Source organism: Dermochelys coriacea, chromosome 4 (assembly GCF_009764565.3).
Source record: "Dermochelys coriacea isolate rDerCor1 chromosome 4, rDerCor1.pri.v4, whole genome shotgun sequence".
Classification (NCBI taxonomy): domain Eukaryota; kingdom Metazoa; phylum Chordata; order Testudines; family Dermochelyidae; genus Dermochelys; species Dermochelys coriacea.
Window position 1 is genome coordinate 34514239 of NC_050071.1, and position 27134 is coordinate 34541372.

At 41.5% G+C, this 27134-nt stretch overlaps 1 protein-coding gene across 2 annotated transcripts in view; it reads right to left on the bottom strand.

Moving 5' to 3' along the window:
* Positions 1–27134, bottom strand: part of ELOVL6 (ELOVL fatty acid elongase 6) — a 131270-nt gene that overhangs the window by 57170 nt on the left and 46966 nt on the right. The window contains exons 1-2 of one of the 2 annotated variants that reach the window (XM_043513414.1): positions 6463–6470; positions 6253–6254 (exon numbers count right to left, since the gene is read on the bottom strand). The exons of the other annotated variant lie outside the window; for it this stretch is intronic. The gene's annotated coding sequence lies outside the window, so the exon portion shown is untranslated. Of the gene's footprint in view, positions 1–6252; positions 6255–6462; positions 6471–27134 lie in introns of those variants that run through there. 2 annotated transcript variants of the gene reach the window in all.

A 27134-nucleotide genomic window follows, 5' to 3' on the forward strand; every position in this document is an offset into this window, starting at 1 on the left:
TTCAGCAGTACTATCACCTACTCAATTATTCCCCACTGTGTAGTTGTGCATTTGATTTTTCCTTCCTTTTGTTTCTTTATTAAATTTCATCTGGTTGTTTTCAGACTAGTTCTCCAATTTGTCAAGGATCTTTTTTTGATTTTTCTGGTCCTTAAAGAGCTTGCAATGGAGCCATGTTGGCCTCTTATTCTTCTTCATAGCTTTCCTTTGCATTGGGATATTTGTTATTGTGCCTTTAGTTTTGTCTACAAGAAACTGCCAGCTCTCCTGTGCTCCTTTTCCCCTCAGATTTTCTTCTCCTGGGACCTTACCTACGAATTCTCAGAGTTTAATGTCTGCTTTTCTGAAGTCCATTGTCCTTATTGTGCTGCTCTCACTCCTTCCTTTCCTTAAAATCATGAAACCTAATCATTTCATGATCAGTTTCACTCAAATTGCCTTCAACCTTCAGATTCACAACCAATTCCTCCCAGTCAGTCAGAATCAAATCTAAAATACTGTCTCCTTGGTTACTTCCTCCACCTTCTGAAACAAGAAGTTCTCCCTAATGTACTCCAAGAACTTATTGCACATTTTGTGTTTTATACTACAAAGTCTTGTGTTTTGGGTTTTTTCTGTTATTTGTTCTAGAAATGCCTCCTCCACCTCTTCCTCCTGAGTTGGTGGTCTATAGTAGACCCCTACTGTGATTACGGTCATGGCACTGCCCTTGGAGGTGGGTGATGAAATTCAAGTTCCGTCCTCATGAGGCAGAGTGGGGATCTGAACATGGATCTCCCATGTTCTGGATGAGTGCTCTAACTAGTTGGGGGCACCATCTTCTCCTCCTCAGTCATCTTTTGTATGGGTTTAGGTATGCTCTGAGCACATCTACCGAGTCAGGCCCTGAAGGCAAGTTAGGAGGGGGAACACCTGGTTTGTGAATTCCACTGGGGCTTATGCATGAGATATGTGTGCTGGACTGCCAGGATTTAGGTGGTTGATATTTAGGTGCTTCAGAGACTCTTGGAATGGAACGTTTAATTAAAATGGCACAATTTGGTACACTACAAACAACATAACAATAAAGTTTGAATAAAGTTGTTTTTGCCACAGTACCTGTGCTAGACCCAATGCACTGTGATGGAAATGTCAGTCCTCTACCACTGCAATAGCAACACAGCAACTCTTTAAATGACAGTATCTATTGAAATGGCCAGGGCATGAAGGTAGGAAAAATGTAATTACCCCAAATCGAACTTAGGATATTTAATTATGATAAAAGTCAGCAGTAAGCTGATTGTATAACTGTCCTAAGAGATGAACTCTCCAACAGACAATGACCATTTGCACTATTAGGGGCATTTTCTCAGAAATTATATTGTCACAGCTACCACCGGATTGTGAAAAATGTTGTGCAGAGGCCTCTTGTTTTTCAAGAGGGTTAACATGACTTACTCCAAAGAAATATAAAGGGACACCCAAGACTTTCTCGAAAAATCACACACCAACCTTACCAACAGGGGCATCCAAAGATATGTTCAAGTTTATTCATGCAAAATTGATGGAAGGTATTTGGGAAATGTTTGCATATTAACTCATTCAGATAGAGAATGTTATCCTTGAAAAACCAAAATTAAAGCTATGTGAAAAATATAAATTAAAAGATAAATTTACAAAAAAAAAATTGGATAGGGGAACTGGCCAGGAAAGCAAGGCACCTGCACTGCCTGGATCTTATTAAAAGACAATGTCAATATGGGTGTGTGACATTAAAATATTAAATTAAATAGGAATTAAAACTAATTAAAATATAACCATATAGGTCATTGTTGTAACCACTGTTATATATTTGCAGCAAATATTGTACAAAGATTGAGTGAGATGTCTATGTAAAGGTTATGTTTTGCTGGTTATGATTATGCTATCTGTATGCATGTATCATTTTTGTATGTGAAGTTATAAGTATTGGCTCTATACTTGGATTTCAAATGTTTGCTCCTGGGGTAACACCCACAAGGTAGCTATCCAGCACATCTTGAAGGAACTGTTCAAATTAGGTAATACAGTGATGGCAACGTTCTTGGTTTAGGCTTATAGCAGTGATGGAATAAACTGCTGGCTTATGTCAAGTCTCTGGAATACATCCACAGCTCAGATGGGTTATTTAGTCTTTTGTTCAGTTTATTTAGTCTTTTGCTTCAGTTTGTAGCAAAGTTCCTCTAGAGGTAAGAAGTAGGATTGAAGACAAAATGGAAGTGTTTTCAGAGCCTTTTATAGCTTTTGCCATGTGGAGGGCCTCCCATTGTTCTTACTATGAGAAATAACAGCACCAAAATGGAGTTTGGAGTTACATGGGCAAGTCACATGTTCATGCCCAATTTCCCTCAGTCATTGCAGGAAGCCATCACCTACACTCCAGACAGCAAGTTGACATGACAGTCCACTCAGTGTAAGCGGGCCATCTTCCATGGTCCATTGTCAACCAAGTGTTTCTTGATGAACCACTTAATTTGAACAGTTCCTTCAAGATGTGCTGACTAGCCACCTTGTGGGTGTTACCTCAGGAGCAAACATTTGAAATCCCTATTTCTCAGCAGTTCATCCTGAATCTGGCATCCTCAGTTGTGAGCCACTAAGGCATGGTCACAGGATGTCATCATAATGATAGCACTTCAGCACAAAGCAACTTACTATCTATTATAGTAACCTCACATACACACTGAAGCAGAGAAGTGACATAACAGAAACTGCAGGTGAGAACCCTTGGAGTGGGTGACCAATTACCCTAGAATACTTGCTGACACCTCTCAGGAAAGAAAGAACAGAGCTGCCAAAGAACAGATCCTCCATTCCGACAGGTCCTGGAAGCATGCCCACCGCACCTTGTGGTCATCAGTATGAAAGGCTGCTTGACAGATCTAAGGAAATCTGCAGGACTCCTAACCTTCTTTCATTGCCAGGAGGAAATCAGTGACCAAGAATACTAATGAATCACTGTAAAGTACCCAGACCAAAAACTTGGCTGAAAGGAAATCAGAGGTATCCAGACGACGCTGCAGAAATCTTGTCACAACCTTTTCAAACTCCCCCGCCAACAAGGAAGGTTTGAGAAAAAGGGATCAACCTTGAGCCCTGCTACAAAACCTTTGCACTGCTTATGCTGCCAGCTGGGGATTCTGCTGGTGCAGGGGACAGAGCAAGAGTGAGTCAGGGATGTGGCTAGACCATGCTGTGCTCCAGCAATGTTTAAATGGCAAAACTCCACCTGGGGGACAATTTACAGTAGCTCTGAAAAAGCTCTAAACACCACCTCCTGGATTAGGGAGCAGCAACCCTCTCCTTTGCAACTCCACTGCCTCTGATGTGACCGGTAGAGACTGAATGCAAGAGAGAACTTGGCTCAGAATCTTAACTGGTTAGGTCATTAAGATGGTGTATTCTTGAACAAGCATTTAGCCGTGGTTTATTTAAAGGGGGGTTGGCACTTTGTATTCCCAGAGGAGGGTTAAATCCCCAGCAATGAATAACAAACTCAAAGTTTCCTTGCTGTTGACTTTAACTAATCTATGATAGCTATGTAATAGACTACTGCCTCCAGCTTCACCATTAAATCCAGAACCACTGAAACTAGTAAAACTCCAGCAGTGAAGACAATACATTTGACATATCTTCTTTTGACAATGCTCACATGGAAGTAGCCAAACCCATCTGGATCCACTTCATCTTATTTGTGGAGAGGCTGGAAAGCACCTGAGAGTGAGAAATACCTGAAGTGGAAGTAGTCTCTATTTACTGGGCAGCTAACCAAGTAGAACAGCCCAGCTGGTCAGAAATTCAAGGATACAATGACAGGTATGGGGAAAAAAACCTCATTTAGCTTCCATTACAGCCACCTCATTGGAATGTAAAATCTCAGTTCTGCAGTCTATCAGCCTTGGAATGAATTTCCTGCCCCTGGTGCTCAATTTCCTTCACACTGATCCTACCAGGACTTAATTCACCCAGATAGCCTTATTCACTCTTACACAGCCCCTACACATCTGAGCAGGAATTTGCAGAATCAGGCCCTCAAACCTTAATTTTAGCTCCTCTGCTGTTCTAAGATGCCCTTACCAGAAAATAAATTTTTGGGCAGAAATCAAGGAAGGTTAGGATGGAATATTAATCAAATAAATAATAAAACATTCAACATGCTCAAGGATAATTTAGAAATAGCAAAATAAAGAATATAGCTTATTAAAGTACTAGATAAAAACACAATAGTAGTGTATCATAAAGGATTGTATAACCCACAGTTTTCCAGCCTGGTGCACAAAACCATTAGTAAATGTTAGAATATGGAAAATACAAAAGGAGGATTAAGAAACAAGGTAACAGATTGTGATGGTGCAAGTGATTACAACTATAATGGAACAGACTATGGAACAGTCTGCTACTATGGTGGAAGCAGTAACTGATACAGTATTAAAATGCTCTTGAGGCACAACAAATAGCTACTTTTGAAGAAATAGCAATGTTCAGTTTGATTACACTTGACCAGAGCTATCTCAGTTCCCTACAGAAGATGAGCACAATGGGCCAAAAACGAATTTATTTATTTTTAAATGAACATCTCAGAATATTGGACTTAATGAAGTCACTAATAGCTAGGATATAATACAGCAGTGTGAAGTTCAAAACCAACTTTGTGAATGGCTGAGTGCTGTTGTGATTTTTAAGCAGAACTCCCACTGCCATCAAGGGCAATTCATGTTCCTATAATAAATCTACAAAAGTATCTCAAGCTACAGATCACTATACAGCTAATAGTATATGTTGTAGGTATACTTTATTTTATCACATTATATAGTTCCAGGAAAATTCAGAGCAACTGCACTTTTAAAATATGAATATCTGCCTTTTGGAAAAATATTAATTGTTCTGGGGGCATTCCCCTTTTTAATTATAGACAATATCTCTCAAACTGGTAGAAACTTTCATAAGGGAGGAAATTTTTAAAGTGTGACCTCTGTAAAGGCAAAGTGATCAGGTTGATGGATGGCATTCATCATGTTAGTTCTATGGGTATATTTTACAAAAGTACCGGATTTCCATTTCTTAAAGTCACTTAGTCTAGTCACCCAGACTTTTAATTTAGGCATTGCTCTAGTGAGCATTGCATGGCCTATATGATTTAGATGGCAGAGCCCCATTTTCAAAAGTGACTTGGCAACTTAGGAAACTACATCCCATTGACTTTCAAGAAATGAGTAAGAGCAGAATAAAGGATTGTTGGACTCCTGGTGTCACATGATCAAAACAGTTGGTTTTATACATTTGAAACAAACCTCTTTACAAACATTCTTTTTTACTCTGACTATCCATCAGTAGCTTTTTATGTAACTTTAAATTTGGTTTTCTCATGATTCACTTCATAAATATCAGATTTAGTTAATTAAGAAGTTATGGGTAATTGTGCTCCAGGCAGCCTTTTAAAAAATAAATGTAAAAAGTGAGAAAAATCAGTAGAAGCCTCCAATTCCACATTTTTCTGACCTCATATTCATGAGTAAAGTCATCCTATTGTACATTTGTTGCAATCATTGCTCTGTTTAATATCCAAACCATGTCTGAATTTATGGTTTGGATCATTTGAAAATTTCCAAACAGGAGTTTTGTAACATTTTGATGATGTTATTTTAGGAAATGAGAAATTCAATTAATTAGACTGTGAATTAGGTATCCAAACCCCTTACGCTGCTTTGAAAATCTAAGCCAAAAATTCCAGAGATAATCCATCATGAAATCTATAGAGACATCCAATCGGTGTGGTTTATTATACTTGTTAAGGTGGCAGCCAGCAAAATGATATGGGGTTGCTGTTTCCATAAGCAACAAAGGTGTTGAAAAGCTTAACAGTTATGGGCAGTTGTAGAACAAAGGGGGGGAAAAAAGAGTTCTCAAGTCTTTATTTTTCTTGGCAAACATTGGTGCCTTGTAAATCATTTAGAAGCTGTAGATATTGACTGGCACCTTTTTAAAACGTGTGGTATTGTGGCTGTTGCATAAATATCTCTATGTGGCAGGTTTATTTGCTCATATTTGATCTATAAATAGATGAAGAAAATATGACTAATAAAAAGGCTTGTCTTAAATTAATGGGAAATTGCCACACTACATACAGTAAACATTAGACACTTGTGCAATAGAAAATGTTTTTTCCTAATAGAATGGGGGACATGGAAAAGTAGGCTCTTTTCAATGGAAATAATGCATCTTATGGGACATAACCACTTAACAGGCCTTTTGGATAAAAACAGTTCAAGTCAAGAGTATCTGCTGTATTCAAACCTACATGCAGGAAACTGTCTTCAACCAGTTTCTTCAAACAAGTACAATTTTTATAAGAGCATCAGTGAATCTGTGCCACTGCTTTTATGTCATGACCAGATGTTATTCCTGCAGATGAATTCAGTAATGCCTCTTGAGTTTATGGAAGACATTCTCTTTCATCCTTTCACTATTGTTGCTCTCTTAACTGTTTTTATAAGGGGTACAAATGAACATGTTGGTTCTGTAGCAAACAGTGGAGGGCTGGAGGGGCGTTGGGGGAGGCAAAGAAGGGGAAGAGAGGGAAGAATAAAAGCCCCTGCTAAGATGCCATTTTTCAGAACATACCCCAAATGTTACAAAGCTTTCCAAATTTATACATAAATTGCTCTTTGCTGTGTGCCCAGCACAGCCTGTATATCACTCGCTGAACTGTGAGAGCACTGACAACCGTGTTCCACTCGGCACTGAATGGGCTGTCACACTGGTATGCCTTTGGCACACAATGCAAGTCTTTTCAGTGCCATGCCTTCTTACTATCACTAATAACTTCCTTCTGCAAACACATACCAGTCCACTTACTACAGTTTTCTCTTTCTCTGTCTAGTTTAGGGGTGACCTGACTTTGCAACACCCCCTACTAAAGTGGTATTTTGCCAGAATTCTCAGGGCCATACTTAATGGGTATGTATAATATCATATGCGGACACTTGAAAAATCAACCAACCAACCAACCAAAAACTACACAACCATACTAGTTGCTTGTATCTCTCTTCCTTGTTAGATAAATGGAAATTGCTTGTTGATTGAGTTCAACAGCAATAAAGACATAAAGACAAAGATATTCACAGAGACAGATGAATAGCAGCCTTGGACTATTGCATTCTGGAATCAGTAGTCTCCATGGGCCATACTTTTATATCTATTGTAAATTATGCAAGATGGTAGCTGTGCACCACATTTTAAGATCTCAAAGGTTAAATTTTAGGCATCCATCCAGTCTAAGGTATTTCTAATGCACCATAATTATATCATGTAGATGTCATGTCACCATAAATTGATTAAAATGTACAAGTTACCTATGTGTATACTAGTGCTACTTTACTCTCATGGAAAGTTAAACTACATGACTTGGTGCTAGAGTTTATCTTGCATGTTTTAATTACACAGTGACAACTTTTAAAAGCTAAAAAGCCTGATTTTTACACTCTTTTCCACTTTGAGCAGTTGATGCAGTTTCACAGAGGTAATTTTGCTTTTATGGGCCAACATGACTGTACAGCGTGCCATACAAAAGAGCTCCAAGAATAAATGTAATCAATACTTTATCCAACAACTTTTCTGCTGGCCGAATATCCTGGAGCAGATTCCAGTTTCCTCGTGGGTCTTCCTTTTCAATTATTATTTTCGTAACTGGAGTTTGGCACAAGCAGTTTTCTGTGATTATTCCCTATTTTCTTTTTGAAATTCATGGATTTTAAGGCCAGAAGGGACCATCAGCTCATCTAGCGTGAATGTCTGTACAACACAGCTCATTGAATTTCACCCATTTACTCCTGTATTGAGCCCAATAACTTGCATTTGGCTAAAGCATATCTTCCAGAAAAGTGTCTAGCTTGATTCAGAGACAACAAGATATTGGGACTCTACCATTTCCCTTGATGGTTTGTTCCAGTGGTTAAAATTATGTATCTTATTTCTTATCTGTATTTGTGTTGACTAGCTGTGACTGGTTAGAAAAAAATCACATGACATATTATTTGTTTACCAACTGAATGAAGACAAAAACATTTTTGATGTGAATACTTGTATTCACCAAAAATTGCACACACACAAATGCAACTTTGAAAATCATCACTTTGTTAGCACTTCAGAGAGTTTATTCCATCTACTGCAAAATGTCTTTAGCTGTTTCCATGTTTTTTCATCTCCTCAGAAAGCTAGAAAATTGTTTTTTGATGAAAATGAATCAGTGAGATTTTATGTTGTATATAAAGGTACAGGACAGAGAAAGGAAGAGGAAGATATTTAACAATACATGTATGCTGCTTATCTTCTAGAATAAATTCACAAAGGTATGGTGCAATTCTGTAGTCTTCCTCAGTCTTCAGAGTGGTAGTTGTGTTAGTCCGTATCAGAAAACAAATCGAGGAGTACTTGTGGTACCTTAGACACTAACAAATTTATTTGGGCATAAGCTTTCGTGGGTGAAAACTCCCATCATCGGATGCATGCAGTGGAAAATACAGTAGGAAGATATATATACACAGAGAACATGAAAAAATGGGTGTTGCTATACCAACTCTAATGAGACCAATTAATTAAGATGGGCTATTATCAGCAGGATTTTAAAAAAACCTGATTATCACTACAAAAGGTTTTTTTTCTCCTGCTGATAATAGCCCATCTTAATTAATTGGTCTTGTTACAGTTGGTATGGCAACACCCATTTTTTCATGTTCTCTGTATATATATATATATCTTCCTACTGTATTTTCCACTGCATGCATCCGATGAAGTGGGTTTTAGCCCACGAAAGCTTATGCCCAAATAAATTTGTTAGTCTCTAAGGTGCCACAAGTACTCCTCGGTTTTTTTCCCCTTAGTCTTGTCTTTCATTATACCTATTGTCTGTTCCTGGGCCTCTCCTGAGCAGACACAGCCAAGAGAACTAGACTTTGTTCTTGACCTGCAGTAGCCCAGCAATCCAGGCCAAGGCCTCTCATGAGCAGAGGCTGCCAAGTGTATTAGGTTGTGCCGAGATTAAAAACCAAACAACCCTGAACACATTCACTTCTGTGTTGAATTTGAAAATATTTATTTTTAGACCTTGGTTTATGTTTTAGTCTATCTAGCTACAAAGATATCAACAGAAAGTTCAAAAAAGCCCTTCTTTTAGGTATCTATCAATCTTATGTGAAGCTGATGGTTCATTTAAAAAGAATTAAAACTATACCCACAGAATGCTGTCCTTTATATTTATGTTTGAAGGCAGAGATGGACTTTTCTCTCCAGTATTTTAGAAATGCTAGATTCATATTCAAAAAATTCCTCCCAAAAAATAGTAATGGGGTTATAGTACAGATTTGGAAGTTAGGCAAAACAGATTCTTGTCTCAGCGCAAGCACGCTTTTTGTGATTTCAGACCAGCCAGTTAACCTATGTCGTAGTTTACACCTTTATAACAGGGGGATAACACCTGCCTAACTCACAGGACTGTTATGACACTTGAATGTTTGTAAAATGCTTTGGGTGGATGAAAGGTAAAACAGATATGCTGGATCCATGATCCTACTCATATTGAATAGTACCAAACTGTTCAAGTGGTCCTATTAAAGAACATGAATTCACTCACAATGTTTAAGGATATCAGAATCTGGCCTTGTGAATTATGATGAAGCCATTGTGACACAGCTGTTAAGTTTGTGTTTTGTTTTGCTCTTAAATAGGAGTACAACCTCCATGTTTTATAAGAAAAACCCAGCGTACCTGTCCCAAATTTGCAACATATAAACTGAGTAAAGTTTGATTTTTCTGAGATGTTTCAACAAAACCAGTTAATTCATTTGAGTTTTAATCAAACTTAAAAATTACAGACAATAGAAAGTAACAATGTGTACACAGTGATTTTGGTGGGCTCTCTGGGATTATGTAATTACTATTTTAATTAACAAAGGAAAAAATGGCATTATTGGTCATAAGTGAATTTTATGTGCTACAGTTAGCCAAGAAAGAAAATGTTCTCTGTCAACGACGTCTATTCTCCAACACAGTTTTAGGAATCATTTTTACCTGGTTTAGGAGAGGGATATTAAACTACGTTTTGGCATATACCCCAATAATGTTCCCTGTATCCAAAGTTTCCTTTTAAAATATGAGGTGTAGGGAATGGATTTGGCTAGTCAAATGGCATTAGTGTTGTGTCAAAGAAAATACTGCAATTGCTGCATGCAAGCCACTTCAATTTCTAAGAGTGAAACACGATTTGCTGCCTCTGCTTAACGCAAAACACTTTTTGACTACTGAGAAGGCCTGGGGTATTCTTATACTCATTTTAAATAAAATATACAATAATGAAATATTTGTGAGGAATAATCTGAACCATAAGTTCACTGGCACAAAGCTACCACAAAAACACTACCATAATGTTACTGAGGACTGCAATGGCATGTCACCAGAGGCTCAAAGGCCACATGTAATTGGCATGTATACATAACAAACACAGACACTCTAAATAAAAAGGGTCAGGGTGCCCTGTTGTAACCCTAATATTATTTGCTTTTACATCTCTTCAAGATTAGATGTCTACAGCACAAAAAACACCATCCCTCCATATTAGCCACCTCAGTTTGCTCTCACGCTGGTAAGGAGGGAAGACAGATAAGTTCTTTTTGTTTTTCTTTTTAAAAATGTGATTGGGAATGCTTGTGGAAGAGAGGGCTTGATAGCCCCCCCAATCCTGACCTGAATACCGGCACAAGTGATTCCATTACTTTTGAGCTGTTCCAGTACAAAAACAGAAGACTGTAAACTCTTCAGGGCAGAGATATCTACCTACATTATTTGTGCAACAGCTAGCACAACAAAACCCTGATATCAAATGGGACTTCTGGGCACGAGTGCAATACAACACAAAATAACTGGCTTCTCTCTGTAGAGTGTCTTTCATACAAACTGTATCCAAAGGCAATTTACAGAGTTAGTAATACATTAGAGAAGGAGAGAAATTCAAAGCTATAGACAAAGCAAGAAAGGTATGTTCACACGTTAAAGGATAGAATGTGGCTAGCCTTACATAAGTATGCCAGGGGAGTAGAGAGCACCAGTTCGTAAGTCTTCTCCCCCTCCCGGCAATGGCCATGCACAAGGATTAGTCCCAGTTCACCAGGTTCCTTGAGTACAAGGACCTTAAAACTAACAGCTACAAAGGGTATGGGAGGAATGAGAATGGGGCGATGGCCACACATACCCCTGCACTGATTAGTTGAGCTGGGCAATCATTGGAGGAAGTTCAAACTGCTCTCTTTCAATAGGTGGAGCAGGCAGCTCTTCTGGCCCAACCACTCCCCAGCTATACCCACAGTGCCAGTTTAGCAACTGGACGTGGGGACATGAGGAAGCTACTTTCATCTCCCTGATTTGCTTTCTGGTTTTATGCTGGACATATCCTAGCAGAATTTATAGTAGACCAGGGGCACTTTAGGCTTGACTATTTCACTTGCACAATTCTTCATCAGCTAACAAAATCAGCATACAATTTTTGAGGATTTGACAATATGTCAGTTGAGTAAGGGCTGACCGCTGAAACCACTCTTCAAGATGCTGAACTGTGCAAGGTAATGCATGCTGTACAAGCAGATTGGACAGACCCAGTCCTTAAGAGAACTTTATATACATTCTTCATGGTGAGCTCAGAATGAATTTTGTAGATGTGCGACTGGACATATCTTATGTAGAGGAGCCCAGGTGATCACCCCAGCTGCGTTGTGACAAATAGTCCTAGATATGGTTCATGAAGTATATTTGGGAGTTATGAACATGAAGGAACTTCTGCTTAGTTATTCTTGGTGGCCAGTACTACACTCAGCCATTCAGCATCACATGAACGTATGCTAAAACTGTACAATGCATAGAAGTACTGCTCTTCTGGCCCTTTTGAAACCAGTAATCATAGACAGACCATAGCAAATAATTGCAGAGGATGTTACTGGCCCCTCAACTGCACTGCATGGCTACATATTATTGCCTGTTATAGATTATTATTCACATTACTCCTTTGCATTCCTAATTTCACAAGACACCTCCCTCAAAGGAGCTCATTTCTTGCCTAACCATGTTAATTGTGATGTTTGGTCTACTAGAGAGCCTTGTTTCAGGTAATGGGACACCTTTTGTATCAAGAGAATTTGAAGGCTTTCTGATGAATATTGGTACAGTACATTATTAATCTACTGTGTACCATGTCAAAGGAAAGAGGATAGTGAAGAAATTGCATGGGAGAAGAAGCTGTGTGTAGCTCGCGTACTGGAGGAACGCCCAGATAACACCCTTCCTTATTGCACTGAGTCACTGAGTCATTACATGATATTCGGAGTACACCTCATGAAAGTACTGGAGAAGCCCCTGTCTATTGGCTGTTTAGCTAACCTATAAGGACTAAGTTGCCTATGCTGACAGAAAAGGTTCATCCCATCCCTTTGCCATCCTCGAAGCTTACTGATGTAACTAGGAAATATAGGACTTTCAACAAGTGTAGCCATGTAAGTCTCCATGCATTTTGTTCCGGACAAGCAGTGTACGTCAGGTGAGAGTCTGGAAGCGTTTTTGATATGCATGATGTGATCTTGCAGGCTACAGGAAACAGAACTTGGCAAGTGCATTTGCCACTTGGAGAATGTGTTGTTAACCCAGCAAGATATACTGCCTACTGAAAGAGGGAGAGATAGAGAAGAGGATGCTCTTTCTGCATATGATGATGTAATGTGGCCAATGGGGGAAGTTGTGCCAGAGGAACAACATCCACCCCAGAGCTGAATCAGAGGTATAACTTATGCTCCCAGGATCACCTGGTGCCTCTGGAAACATACCACTGAACTTTTTGTGAAAAAAGAAGGAAATTGTGATGGCTGGTGTGCATGTGTGCGCACACGAACTTCTTGCTCCTTGCTCCTGTTTGTTTCCTGGTTCCTGCTCCCTGAACTCAGTGTTCCAGTGTGTGTGTGTGTGTGTACGTAGCATTGGATGTATGTAGTTACCCAGGGCCTATTGCTACATACCTGCGATTTGGACCGTTATGTTTTGTTCTAACTGTTGCAGACGTAACTGGTTCATAGTTATTACACATTTTGATTGGCCATCTACCTGCATGTCTTGCTTCAATTTCCTTGTGTTTTGGGATTGCTGTTCTGCGGTGCATCAGAGTGTAACTCCTGTCCCATGGGGAAAAACCCCTTAAATCAAATACTTACTTCTCTATTAAATTTTCCTACTTGGTGTGTGTAATAATGTTTGCTTCTGTTTCTGATTACATTTTATTGCATCTTTCTTTAGAACTTTTACAGATAGTAGATATGACATTCTATGCTATTACTTTTTCTCTTTCATGCCAGTATCTGGCAGATGAGTTAGCAGCCAGGATTTTTATATATTTAAAAACAGGGGCACTAATTACCACCTACCTGGGGTATAGTGCATTTTAATTCCTTATTGGTTGGAAAAGTTTAGCTTGATCCTGATCCTGATCAAACTCCTCATACAGGGTAGTATGTTTCAGTCATCACTTGAAAACACCTAGTGGAAGGTCCTGAAAAGCCTTTGCCAACCAATAATGAATTATTAAAGAACTAGGGGCCATCAAATGAAATTAATAGGCAGCATGTTTAAAAGAAACAAGAGAAATGTTTTTTCACACAACGCACAGTCAACCTGTGGAACTCCTTGCCAGAGGATGTTGTGAAGGCCAAGACTACAGGGTTCAAAAACGAATTAGATAAATTCATGGAGGATAGGTCCATCAATGACTATTAGGCAGGATGGGCAGTGATGGTGTCCCTAGCCTCTGTTTGCCAGAAGCTGGGAATGGGCAACAGGGCATGGATCACTTGATGATTACCTGTTCTGCTAATTACCTCTGGGGCACCTGGCATTGGCCTCTGTTGGAAGACAGGACACTGGGCTAGATGGACCTTTGGTCTGACCCAGTATGGCAGTTCTTATGAGACATACCTAAGGTAATGCTGATTGAACTAGTGCAGTAAAAATAGAGTGAAGGCCGGCAGCGTGAGCAGCAAGAGGGGCTAGCTGCCCTGCATACATTCCTAGTTATACCAATAGAGCTAGACCAGCAAATCTTTTCTAGTGAAGAACTGGCATTAGTCTCCTAAATAACTTAGATGCTTTTGGAAATTTTACCTATCATCTAAAACTGTTACACAATAGGGGTAAACCAAAAATTCTGAACAGGTGAACCATGTATGGCCCTTTGATTCTGATTCTGAAATATACATTCTCATTATGGTGCCAAGCTGGTAGTGACAGAGGATATCTCTGAAAGACTCATGGGAAAGGTGCTCCTTGGAAATCTCACTCATGCAATTCCTATTACCTGCAAGCCAACTGATAGGAGTATGCTGGTTACATCTCTGTTCAAGAAAAGGCTTCAGAGAACCTGTGAGGGACCAAACTCACTGGGGAACTTTCTCTGTTACATAAGAACATGTTTTTATGCCCCCAATGAAAAAGAAAGTCCTGTCTACAATGGGCTTTTTTGCTCAGAGTAAATTCACAGCACCAGTGCAACTTCCTAATGCTAGCTCCCACTTGCACTGATGCCATGTGTCTACATTAGGGATCCACAGTGGTATGCTTACTCAGAGGTCTCAAACTGTGGGCCAGGACCCCAAAGTGGATCACGGCCCCATTTTAATGGGCTCACCAAGGCTGGTGTTGGCCCTGGGTCACAGCAAGTCTGAAGCCCAGGCCTGAGCCCCACCGCCCAGGGCAGAAGCCCATGGGTTTCAGCTTTGCCCTCCCCCCCCCAGCCCTGCCCAGGTGGGCTTGGTCTTTGGTCCCCTGTCCTGCGGTTGTATAGTAATTTTTGTTGTCAGAAGGGGGTCACGATGCAATGAAGTTTGAGAACCGCTGGCTTACATCAATGTAGTTACTCTGGTGCAAGTTTACCTAGTCTAGACAAGCCTTTAGAAGGCAACTAATGTATATAAATAAGAGCAGAACTTATTGAAAGCAAAGCGTACAGCTTCATCTTTGTCTTACAGTAACTAATAAATCATTGTTATGTATAATACCAAATCACACTCTCACATACTCCTCCCATTAACTTTTCTATGAGTCATTTAATTTCTCAGTTTCCCTTCTGTAAAATTGGGATAATGATTCTTCCTTTCCCTGATCTTTGTCTGGTCTATTTACACTGTAAGCTCATGAGGCATGACTATCCCTGTACTATGTGTCTGTACAGAACCTGTCCCAGTAGGACCCAGATCTTGGTTGGAGCTGGTAGGTGCTATTATAATAATAAACAAAATAAGGCATGTGTATCTGAGGGCAGAATTTGATTCTCTTTCTTCAGCTGGTTTCTCAGACCAACGTTTTATGACCCACCTGAAATCATGTTAACATTGATGGATTAGTTCTCTTTTAAAATATGGTTATCTTTACATATATGATATACAATCCTTTGCATAACTTAGAGAGACAGAGCTATTGTAAATGCAGCTGGATTCAGTGCCTGATGGTGCTTGCAAACTAAATTCTGTGTTTGGTTTATGAACTGCCTGGCAAAGAACCAGCTGTCTATCAAAAGTACTTCCATGGCCTCTGGCACTATTGTATCTAGGCACCTCACACTCTTTAGCATCTGTATCCTCAGAACACCCCACTGAGGTAGGGAAATGATATTATCCCCATTTTACAGATGGGCAACAGGGCACAGAGTGGCTAAATGACTTGCGAAAGGTCACACAGGCAGTCCGTGATGGAGTAGGGAACTGAACTCTGGTCTCCTGACCTACTGCCCTAACCACTGGATCAGTTCCTTCATGTTCACTGAGAGGTATGAGTTAGCACATGTAAACTTACCAGGGAACATCACAATCCACTATTAGCCTGGGCCTCCTACGCATACCTTGCTCTCAAAGCCCTTGAATGCTTCTATATCCCATTTGCCATTTTCAGGGGAGCCTTCTTCATCTGCTGTCCCCTGGGACAGCCTGGGTTTCCAGAGGGACTGAGGCCCAGATCTAGACAGGGACCACTGGTGTCACAGCACCTAAGTTTTGGGTGCCTAGAAAATGAGTGGAACAACACTGTGATCCACAAAGCCTAAACTAGATGCCTAAGCTCTCTATACAATGAATGGGGAGAAAGAGAGGCAACTAAGAATGTGATCCACAAAAGCCAGCATGCTAGGTGTCAAGTATCAGAGGGGTAGCCATGTTAGTCTGGATCTGTAAAAGTGGCAAAGAGTCCTGTGGCACCTTATAGACTAACGGACATATTGGAGCATAAGCTTTTGTGGGTGAATACCCACTTCGTCGGATGCATGTAGTGGAAATATTGTATTTGGAAATGTATTTCCACTACATGCATCCGACGAAGTGGGTATTCATGCTAGGTTGGGAGTCATCTACGCTAGCCAATGAGAAATGCCAACAAGAGGGGTGTGTCCTAAGCCCCACTTCTGTCTCGGAGATAGGCACCTAAGTCTGGGCTGCTGGGAGCACCTATCTGTGCTTGTGATCCACAGCAGGGACACCTCTCCTGGAGGCACACTGTTTAGGTTGTGAGTTGTTTCCTGTGAGAATGAGTGAGGCAGGTCCTCCCTCCACACAAAATGATGTCAATCGTGGTGATAGCAGGAGGAGCCCACCTTATAACTTTTAGCCCAGGGGTTAGAGCACTCACCTGGGATGTAGGACACCCAGGTAGAATTCCCTCCTCAGAGAGAGTGGGGGGAAAGGATTTGAACAAGGGACTTCCACTCCACTAAGGAGAGTGCTCCAAACACTATGGGATATTCTGATACGGGTTTCCTCAATGCCTCCTGTTGAACTCTTCCACTGTGAATAAATAATTAAAGAATCATTAGATGAGAGAGAGAGAGAGAATACGACTCTGTAGTCCAGTGTTAGGGCATCCACCTGGGAGGTGGGAAGCCTACGGTTCAGTTGCTCTGCTGCAATGACTAATTAATTAATTATACACAGTGGAATATCTTCAACAGGCGAGACTAAGAGAGCCATATCAGAATATCCCATAGTTCAGTGGTTAGAGTACTCTCCTGAGAGAGGTGGGAGTTCCCTGTTCAAATCTTTTTTCCCCATCCACCAGAGCGGGGAAGACCCTGAACATCCCTGATGAATGCTCACACCACCGGGCTAACAATTAGGGGGTGGCACAACCCTCACTCTGATCATGATTTTGAATGGGAACTGAACTGGTAGGCAGTCTCTCAGCATGCCTCCAGATTGGGCCCCATGGGTGAGAGAGGAGGAGGAGCACCTATCTTTCCCAAATCATGGATTGCTCTGGGCTTAGGTATCAGATGCCTTAGAGGAGGGAGCAGTGCATATGCTCAGAGGCAGAAACGTAGACACCTAGGGGATTTTTTACCTTGAAAATTTAGGCACTGAGTGAGTTTAGGTACCTACAGGGTTCAGTGGCAGCCAAGTGGGATTCTGTGGATCACAATGGAGCCTAAAACTGGGATTCAGGGGTCTGAGTACTGTTGTGGATCTGGGCCTGACTGTCTAATCCACCATCTTCTGTCTTTAGGGGATGACAGACTAACCCAGCATCATTAACCCACACATTCCCATCCCAAAGGTGTGTACTGAGACCAGAAAATGTCTGTCCTTTCCAGAGGGGAGCAGGAGAGAGGAAAATCTCCTCCTCCTGCCTGAGCAGCTCCGCACTAAGCCCTAGGGCAGATATTGGCCTATTGTGGTAAGTAATCTTTGAGGGCACCAAGACAACAAAGCTGTTCTCAAATAGCCACATGCAAGGAATTGCACGGACTCACTTTCTTGATCGTTTCAACATACAAACTGGGAAATGACTGCCTAGGAAGGAGTACTGCGGAAAGGGATCTGGGGGTCATAGTGGATCACAAGCTAAATATGAGTCAACAGTGTAACACTGTTGCAAAAAAGCAAACATCATTCTGGGATGTATTAGCAAGGTTATTGTAAGCAAGACATGAGAAGTAATTCTTCTGTTCTACTCTGCACTGATTAGGCCTCAACTGGAGTATTGTGTCCAGTTCTGGGTGCCACATTTCAGGAAAGATGTGGATAAATTGGAGAAAATCCAGAGAAGAGCAACAAAAATTATTAAAGGTCTAGGAAAACATGAACTATAAGGAAAGATTGAAAAAAACTTGGTTTGTTTAGTCTGGAGAAGAGAAGACTGAGAGGGGACATGATAACAATTTTCAAGTACATAAAAGGTTGTTACAAGGAGGAGGGAGAAGAATTGTTGTTCTTAACCTCTGAGGATAGGACAAGAACCAATGAGCTTAAATTGCGGCAAGGGCAATTTAGGTTGGACATTAGGAAAAACTTCCTTACTATCAGAATGGTTAAGCACTGGAATAAGTGGCCTAGGGAGGTTGTGGAATCTCCATCATTGTGGATTTTGAAGAACAGGTTGGACAAACACCTGTAAGGAATGCTATAGATAATACTAAGTCCTGCCTTGAGTGCCGGGGACTGGACTAGATGGCCTCTCAAGGTCCCTTCCAGTTCTATGATTCTATGATTGCTTGGGAACCACTGAGCGCTCCCTATCTATTGATCTTGTAAGGTGTTACTTGTCCTTGCAGCTCCCTGCAGAGCTACTAAAGCAAGAGAAGAGTTTCCTGCCCCACCCATAGTGGAGTCTCAGGCCACTTCCTGCTAGCTCCTACCATTGGGCAGTGTTCCACCACCTAGGGGCCCCCTAAAAAGTGAACATGGGAGATGATTGGCCAGCTCACACTTCCCAGAGAACCAGGGGATGGGCCACTGTAGAGACAGTAGAGAGGGGAAAGGGGCACTGTGCTCCTCTGAATACGGTCATTGTCAGTAAGGAGACCTCAAGCTTGTGGGGAATGGGAAAATTATTTATGAAGAGAGGGAGGCTTGGGCAGATGTTTTGAGAATGGGGTGCAAATTTTTGTACCAAAACATCAAATCTTGAACCCAGGCTTAATGTGACTGGGTTCAAGTTGTGATGCAAACATTTTACCTAGTACCGCTTTGCAAAGCTTCTGAACCTCTGAAGTAGTCAGTAAGATTGAAAATGCTGCACAGGACCCTCTTTCCCTAAATAGACACACTTTGATTATTCATTCCAATAATTGATTGCATTAAGGAATCAGCAGCACCCAGCACTACGTGTTTAGAACCTATCTGCATTTTTTTTTAAAATTTCTTTCTTAATCATCTACAATGTATTCCTCCCATTTGCTATAAAAATAACATTTTCCTAATGCAGACTGAATTTATTCTGGAGGACAAAAGTCAATTACCTCTACTACTAATAGATGCACTTCATGACTATTAATGAAATAACATTCCAGCTTTTGACACTAAAATGTTAATGAGAGGGACTGGATAGTGGCTTAGTAATGGGATATAGATCCTTTTACCTCTAGTTCAATAGTTCAAATCTCGCCTATGTCCATAGTTACCAAAGGTCATTATTACCTGGAGGCTATTTGATAATCTATGTGAAAGGAGTAGGGGGTCTCAGTTTAGTTCCTAGTAGAAAGAAGCATCACAAAATGCAACATCACAATTTCTCACTCTCAGCAGAGAGGTGGAGGGTGGTAGGGCTATGGAGAAGGGCTATTCTTTCGCTTCTAGAAGTAGTCTTTTCATATCAGTGTTGAGGAACTTTGGTAAATTAGTGCAGTGCCACTGCTTGTACTATACCTGGCCTGTGGGCAGAGAACTTCAGTATTCAGAGTTGTTTATTCACCAGTAAATACAATGAAGAAGAATCAAGCGGAAGAAGTTTTAGTTTAAAAGGAAAGATTGGTTTAATGTAATATATACTTAATAATGCTGCGGGTTATTTAGCAAGCAACTTAGCAAGCCTCAAAAGAGAATTAGACAAGCATAAACAACAATAGCTCAGCTAAAACCTAATGAAGTTATCACCCAGTCCTCTCATGTTTCAGAGCATACACTAATCACCAGCTGCGTTCAGGAAGAAATTTCCCTCCATGCTATAAATTTGCACAATTCTTTGGATAAATATCAGTGGGTGGAGGTTTATGTTATTCTTAAGCATCTGGTAGAGGCTATCGCTAAGGATACTATAGTAGACTAAACTGCTATAAATGCTGTTCAGGTCTCCAAACAACATAGTAAGTAATTACTAGTTTCTATAATGCCTTCAGCCAAAGATCCCAAAGCATTTGACAAACTACAGTAATATAGGTGACCATTGCTGAAGCAGAGACACATCTGGGATGTAAGATGTAAAATTCCACAATCCTACACACAATTCAGAACAGAACTGAAGATTACTTGATCTTCCATATGGGTCCTTAGATGGTCCCCTACAACATAGTACCTGAGCGCCTCCCAAAATCAATGAGTTTACCCTCACAACATCCCTGTGAGCACAGCAAGAAATACTCTCTCCATTTTACAGATGGGTAACTGAGGCATAAAGCAATTAAGTTCTTTGCTCAAGGCCACATAAGAACTGAAACTCATTAAAACTACATGGGGAATTTTAGGTAGGCATAATGTAATTACTGAACTAAAAAGTAAACCAGTTCACCAAGGAAAACATCCCTTCTCCTATAACCACACATGGGTCTAGACTTAGGTTTTATGTTTAATTGAAAAGATGGCACCTCCACAGTGCAGTTCCCTTTACTACCATGCTGGACCACTGCTTCAGCATTAGACCATTGCTTCAGAGGAAAGACTGCTACCAACTGTATCTACTTCCTACAGCACCTATAATTTTCAAGAGAAACATGAACATATCATCCTGTATATCGTAATCTGAATTAGGCTTTCTTGTGTATCTTACCTTTCTCTTTGCTTGTTTTTTGATCATAGGAAAGTGTTTTTATTGGACTAGATTCTCTCCTGTGGGTGGGACAGATGGGGAGGGAGCAGGCTCATTGATTGTCATGGATAGCATCAGCTTGAAGCATTTTAAGCTATTGACAAGTAGCTATAAATTGTGTCTGTGGATCTCCACCACATCCTTCACACATCAGTGTATTATGTTTGATCACTCTTTTAAACGTGTTTTTTGAGATACAGTGCCCTGAATGCCTTGGTGTGCAGGGGTAGGAGAAATACAATAATAAAAGGCTTGTACTTTGTGGTCAGCAAAATTTCATGGGAAACCATTGCAATATATGAAATAATTGGTTTCACTCAGGCTAGTCTAGAGCCAGTCTTGTGGCCCTTTCAGAAAGCAACATTTTAATATAGTCAAACCCAGTGATTGCAGAGCATTCTTTTAAAAGATATATAAAATTATGTAAAATGGGTCACATTGAAAGTGGTCTATGTTGACGATGTAACTCTACTGTAAACATATAAAACTGGTATCTAATTAGTAATAAAGGATGCATCAGTCAGTCGAAGTTGCAAGGAATAGGGATTTATTAAACATAATGGCCTAAATTTTCAAAAGTGACTAGTGATATTGAGTGCCTCCATTTTCAGGTGTCAACCTGAGACACCTTTAAGGGACCTGGTTTTCAGAGGGTAGTTGCTCAGCACTTTTTGAAAATCAGACTCCTCTAAGATATTTCATATCAGGCACCCATATTTTAGGGCCTCTGGCCAGCATGACAGCAACCAGAAATGCTCCCTTTACAGAAAGGTATAGCAGAGAGCAGCATGCCAAGAGCTCAAGTGGAGGCTCCGTGAAAGTTGATAAAACTTATCAGCTCAATTACTGCAGGGAAATTGCAAACCAGTCCCTTCAGGAAGTGGGCGGTAAGTGGGTGGGTAAATACAGAGTAGAGGTCTATTGGGGGATGAAACACACTGATGGCTGACAGATGTACTCTGAGGAAACTAATACATAAACTCAGAAGATTTTAAGGACAAGAGGTAATTTTGTATGTCTGGGATCTTAGCTGGTAAAGGGAAAATTTCTTGTTGGTTACACCAGAACATAACTTTGCTTTGTTCTAACACCACTTTGCTTTGTAACATTTTCTGACAGTCTTTTCTTCTGCTGCTCAGAATGAGCATCAGATGAACAAACCCTCTAATTCCAATGTCCATCCAAATACCATGCCCTCAGGTGAAGTGCGGCTGGGCTGGGATTGCAAATTCATCCTTCGTCCTGGGTTAGCAGCTGACATATCAGGCGAGTACATAGAGGAAATTGGGCAGATAGTTGCATAAGCACTGAGTACCAGAATTGTACTCTCCCACCCTTCAGTGCTACAAGGATGACTTGTGTCTTGTCCTGCCTGATTTGCCTCAATACCCCGTGTAAGAGTGGAACTGGAAGGAACACATATCTCAGGGCTCCTGACCATTGTATGAGGAACATGTTGCCCAGAGAGCCTGGACTGTAATCCCATCTGGAGCAAAACTCTTTTCACTTATTATTTACATGGGAGGTGAAGAGGTGTGTGGATAGGAGACCCCACATCCAAAACACCCTCTGGAAAGTTAGGTCATGTAACTCCCACTCATGTTCTGTAGAGAAATGCCTGCTGAAAGTATCTACCAAAGTACTACGGATCCCTGGCAGCTCGTGGCTCTCCTCTTAGGGAATTGTGAAGGAGGTTCAAACAATAGTGGAGGGCTTTCTGTTCAGGTGTGATGCTCTATTCAGTGTTAAAACAGATGAGTCCCTTCACTTGTTGATTTCAGAGTAGCAGCCGTGTTAGTCTGTATTCGCAAAAAGAAAAGGAGTACCCGTGGCACCTTAGAGACTAACAAATTTATTAGAGCATAAGCTTTCGTGAGCTATAGCTCACTTCATCGGATGCATTTGGTGGAAAAAGCAGAGGAGAGATTTATATACACACACACAGAGAACATGAAACAATGGGTTTATCATACACACTGTAAGGAGAGTGATCACTTAAGATAAGCCATCACCAACAGCAGGGGGGGGGAAAGGAGGAAAACCTTTCATGGTGACAAGCAGGTAGGCTAATTCCAGCAGTTAACAAGAATATCAGAGGAACAGTGGGGGGTGGGGTTGGAGGGAGAAATACCATGGGGAAATAGTTTTACTTTGTGTAATGACTCCTCCATTCCCAGTCTCTATTCAAGCCTAAGTTAATTGTATCCAGTTTGCAAATTAATTCCAATTCAGCAGTCTCTCGTTGGAGTCTGTTTTTGAAGCTTTTTTGTTGAAGGATAGCCACTCTCAGGTCTGTAATCGAGTGACCAGAGAGATTGAAGTGTTCTCCAACTGGTTTTTGAATGTTATAATTCTTGACGTCTGATTTGTGTCCATTCATTCTTTTACGTAGAGACTGTCCAGTTTGGCCAATGTACATGGCAGAGGGGCATTGCTGGCACATGATGGCATATATCACATTGGTAGATGCGCAGGTGAACGAGCTCTGATAGTGTGGCTGATGTGATTAGGCCCTATGATGGTATCCCCTGAATAGATATGTGGACAGAGTTGGCAATGGGCTTTGTTGCAAGGATAGGTTCCTGGGTTAGTGGTTCTGTTGTGTGGTGTGTGGTTGCTGGTGAGTATTAGCTTCAGATTGGGGGGCTGTCTGTAAGCAAGGACTGGTCTGTCTCCCAAGATCTGAGAGAGCGATGGCTCGTCCTTCAGGATAGGTTGTAGATCCTTGATGATGCGTTGGAGAGGTTTTAGTTGGGGGCTGAAGGTGATGGCTAGTGGCGTTCTGTTGTTTTCTTTGTTGGGCCTGTCCTGTAGTAGGTGACTTCTGGGTACTCTTCTGGCTCTGTCAATCTGTTTCTTCACTTCAGCAGGTGGGTATTGTAGTTGTAGGAATGCATGATAGAGATCCTGTAGGTGTTTGTCTCTGTCTGAGGGGTTGGAGCAAATGCGGTTATATCGTAGCGCTTGGCTGTAGACAATGGATCGAGTGGTATGATCTGGATGAAAGCTAGAGGCATGTAGGTAGGAATAGCGGTCAGTAGGTTTCCGATATAGGGTGGTGTTTATGTGACCATCGCTTATTAGCACCGTAGTGTCCAGGAAGTGGATCTCTTGTGTGGACTGGTCCAGGCTGAGGTTGATGGTGAGATGGAAATTGTTGAAATCATGGTGGAATTCCTCAAGAGCTTCTTTTCCATGGAGAACACTTCAATCTCTCTGGTCACTCGATCACAGACCTAAGAGTGGCTATACTTCAACAAAAAAGCTTCAAAAACAGACTCCAACGAGAGACTGCTGAATTGGAATTAATTTGCAAACTGGATACAATTAACTTAGGCTTGAATAGAGACTGGGAATGGATGAGTCATTACACAAAGTAAAACTATTTCCCCATGGTATTTCTCCCTCCCACCCCACCCCCCACTGTTCCTCTGATATTCTTGTTAACTGCTGGAATTAGCCTACCTTGCTTGTCACCATGAAAGGTTTTCCTCCTTCCCCCCCTCCCTGCTGCTGGTGATGGCTTATCTTAAGTGATCACTCTCCTTACAGTGTGTATGATAAACCCATTGTTTCATGTTCTCTGTGTGTGTGTGTGTGTGTGTGTGTATATAAATCTCTCCTCTGCTTTTTCCACCAAATGCATCCGATGAAGTGAGCTGTAGCTCACGAAAGCTTATGCTCTAATAAATTTGTTAGTCTCTAAGGTGCCACGGGTACTCCTTTTCTTTTTGCGAATACAGACTAACACGGCTGCTACTCTGAATACTTTCACATAGACATTCATCCAGCATACAGGAGATTCCTGAAATTTGTAGCCAGTCAACAGCACTACCAATATAAAGTTCTCCCCTTTGGATTCTCGACAGCACCAGGAGTGTTTACTAAGGTATTGTCAGTGGTAGCAGCTCACTTTCTTTGGCTGGGGGACACGGTTTACCCTTACTTAGATGACTGACTTCTGAAGCGATGATCTTCCCAGGAAATATGAGAAGCAACTTTTATGCTTGTACGTCTGTTTGAGAGGCTGCACATAGAAATGATCCTGGGAAAGTCCATCCTCTGTCAATGGAATTCATCAGGACAAGGCTGGATGCTGTTACAGCCAAGGCTTACTTATTGGGGAACCACTTCCTCTCTGTCACCAGGCTCATTCAGTGACTACATTTGAGCCCCAAAACATCCATGCAATCCTGCCTAGCACTATTAGACCATACGGCTGTGAGTACTTACGTGATTCTGTTCACAAGTCTTCATCTCAAATGTCTGCAAGCCTGGTTGTGGGCTATCTATACTCCAGCCAAACACAGTCTTGAGCTATTCATCATGGTTCTACAAAGTCCCTTAACCTTGATAGCAGGATGAAAGAAAAGAATGTGTGTGGGGTATCATTCAACACCCCTCCTTCAACAAAAACTATGACCACAGGCAGCACACATGGAGGGACAAGTTGCCCAGAGGTTATGGTCCCGTCACGAGACTACGCCTCATGTCACTGTGTTGAAGCTGAGAGCACTCAGACTAGCCTGCAAACAGTTCCTCCCCTGCATTTGCAGCAAGTCAGTCCAGGTACTATCAGACAACATGACGGAGGTCTATTATCTATATCAACAAACAGGAGTGTGCTTTTCCTAGCTCTGAATGCAGACTATCTCCTTCTGGAACTGGTGCATATCCATGCAGATTACCCTAACTCTTATGGGTCTCACCACCATGTCCACTGCATCTAGGGCAGTCTGAACCACCAATCTTGCCACCAGCTTCCCTTCATCAATCAGGGCCTGGAACTGGTCTTAACGTCCTGAAGCACCTTATTGCCAAAGCTGGCCAGCTTGTCCTAGATGTTAAAATTGCATTTGACCATCAGAGCTTGGCAGTTTAAGACTCAGAACTGCAGAAAAACCGAGAAGCAGAGAATACATCTTCTTGACAAAGAGGTGAAGCCTCTTGCATCTTTCTCTAGTGACATAGACCAGATTTGTCTTAGGTAACTACATTCAGTGGCCACAGATACCATCAGCAAGCTGAGAGGTGAGAGAGAAAATAAGTACTCTGACCCTTTTGCAGTAACGAAGTACCTCGTCTTAGCTTGCTTGGATACCAGTGGGATTGTGATGGATGTCTACCAGAGGGCACTGGTAGGTTCAAGCATGGCCTCATTAATAGGGAATGCCACCTTGCTCAGGCCCGAGCTGTGCAAAATGTCCAGCAGTTTGTATGATGCTCGCTGGACCTGTTCCAGGCAAATGTGAAGTGACTTTGCCACTTTCTTAAGTAGTCCTGGAAAGCTTTAGGGTTACCAGGGCGTGGTGGAGAAACTGGAATCACCATGTCATCCAGGGGAAAAGGGAACAAAGTCATGGGCATAGATTCGTCTTATTCTTGTTGCTCTTCTTGTTGCTGCGGTGGTTGAGGCTCCTGAAAAGGCTGAGAGAGCGCCTTTTCTATCCTCGGAACTCGTGGTCTGCTTTGGTTCCTTGTTCCATGATGTGGGTGTAGTGGGTGATGCAGACCAGCAGGTCTTTTAGGACCCAATACATCCTCTATGGGAACTCATAAATCTTTGGTACAGGGCCCCATGTGGCAGGGTACTAGTGAATATAGGGCAAATATTCTCTTGTATGGGAATGGTAAGAAACCTTGGAACCTCCCAATATTAGTGTAGCCAGGGTAGCATAGGCAGCAGTGAGCAGTGGCACAGGCTAGCCGCGCTGAGCGCAAACATGCCTGAATCCTGTGGACATGTACTCGGCACAGCTAGCCTGTGCAGCAGCTTCCATTGCCTGGGATATCCCAGCTACACTATCATTTTTAGCATGCTAGCTCGATGAGTGCTAGCATATATTTATGCAAGCTGGGAATCATAGCCCTAGCTCTGTAGTGTAGACATACTCCAATAGACAAAAAACTTTTCTAAAACTATTTACAGCAGAAGAAGGAGCCAGCATGAACACTGAAGCTCCATCCTAGACCGTGAGCGGTAAAAAAGAAATAAGTTGATGGTGGTCCTGCAGAGCTTTTTATCCCTTGGTGCACAGCACAAGGAGAGCAACAGAACACAAGCAGACCACATGGACACTGCTGAAGAAAATTATCTCGCAGACCATATACATGTGCAACCCTGAAGTGTGCTACACATAGGGACAAACAGTTTCCCTGTACCATTGAGCATGCTCATTGTCCTTCTGAGAGATAATAACGCCCACCCCAGGAACAAACTGGATCCACTCCCCTCTTCACTTGACTTGACTTGA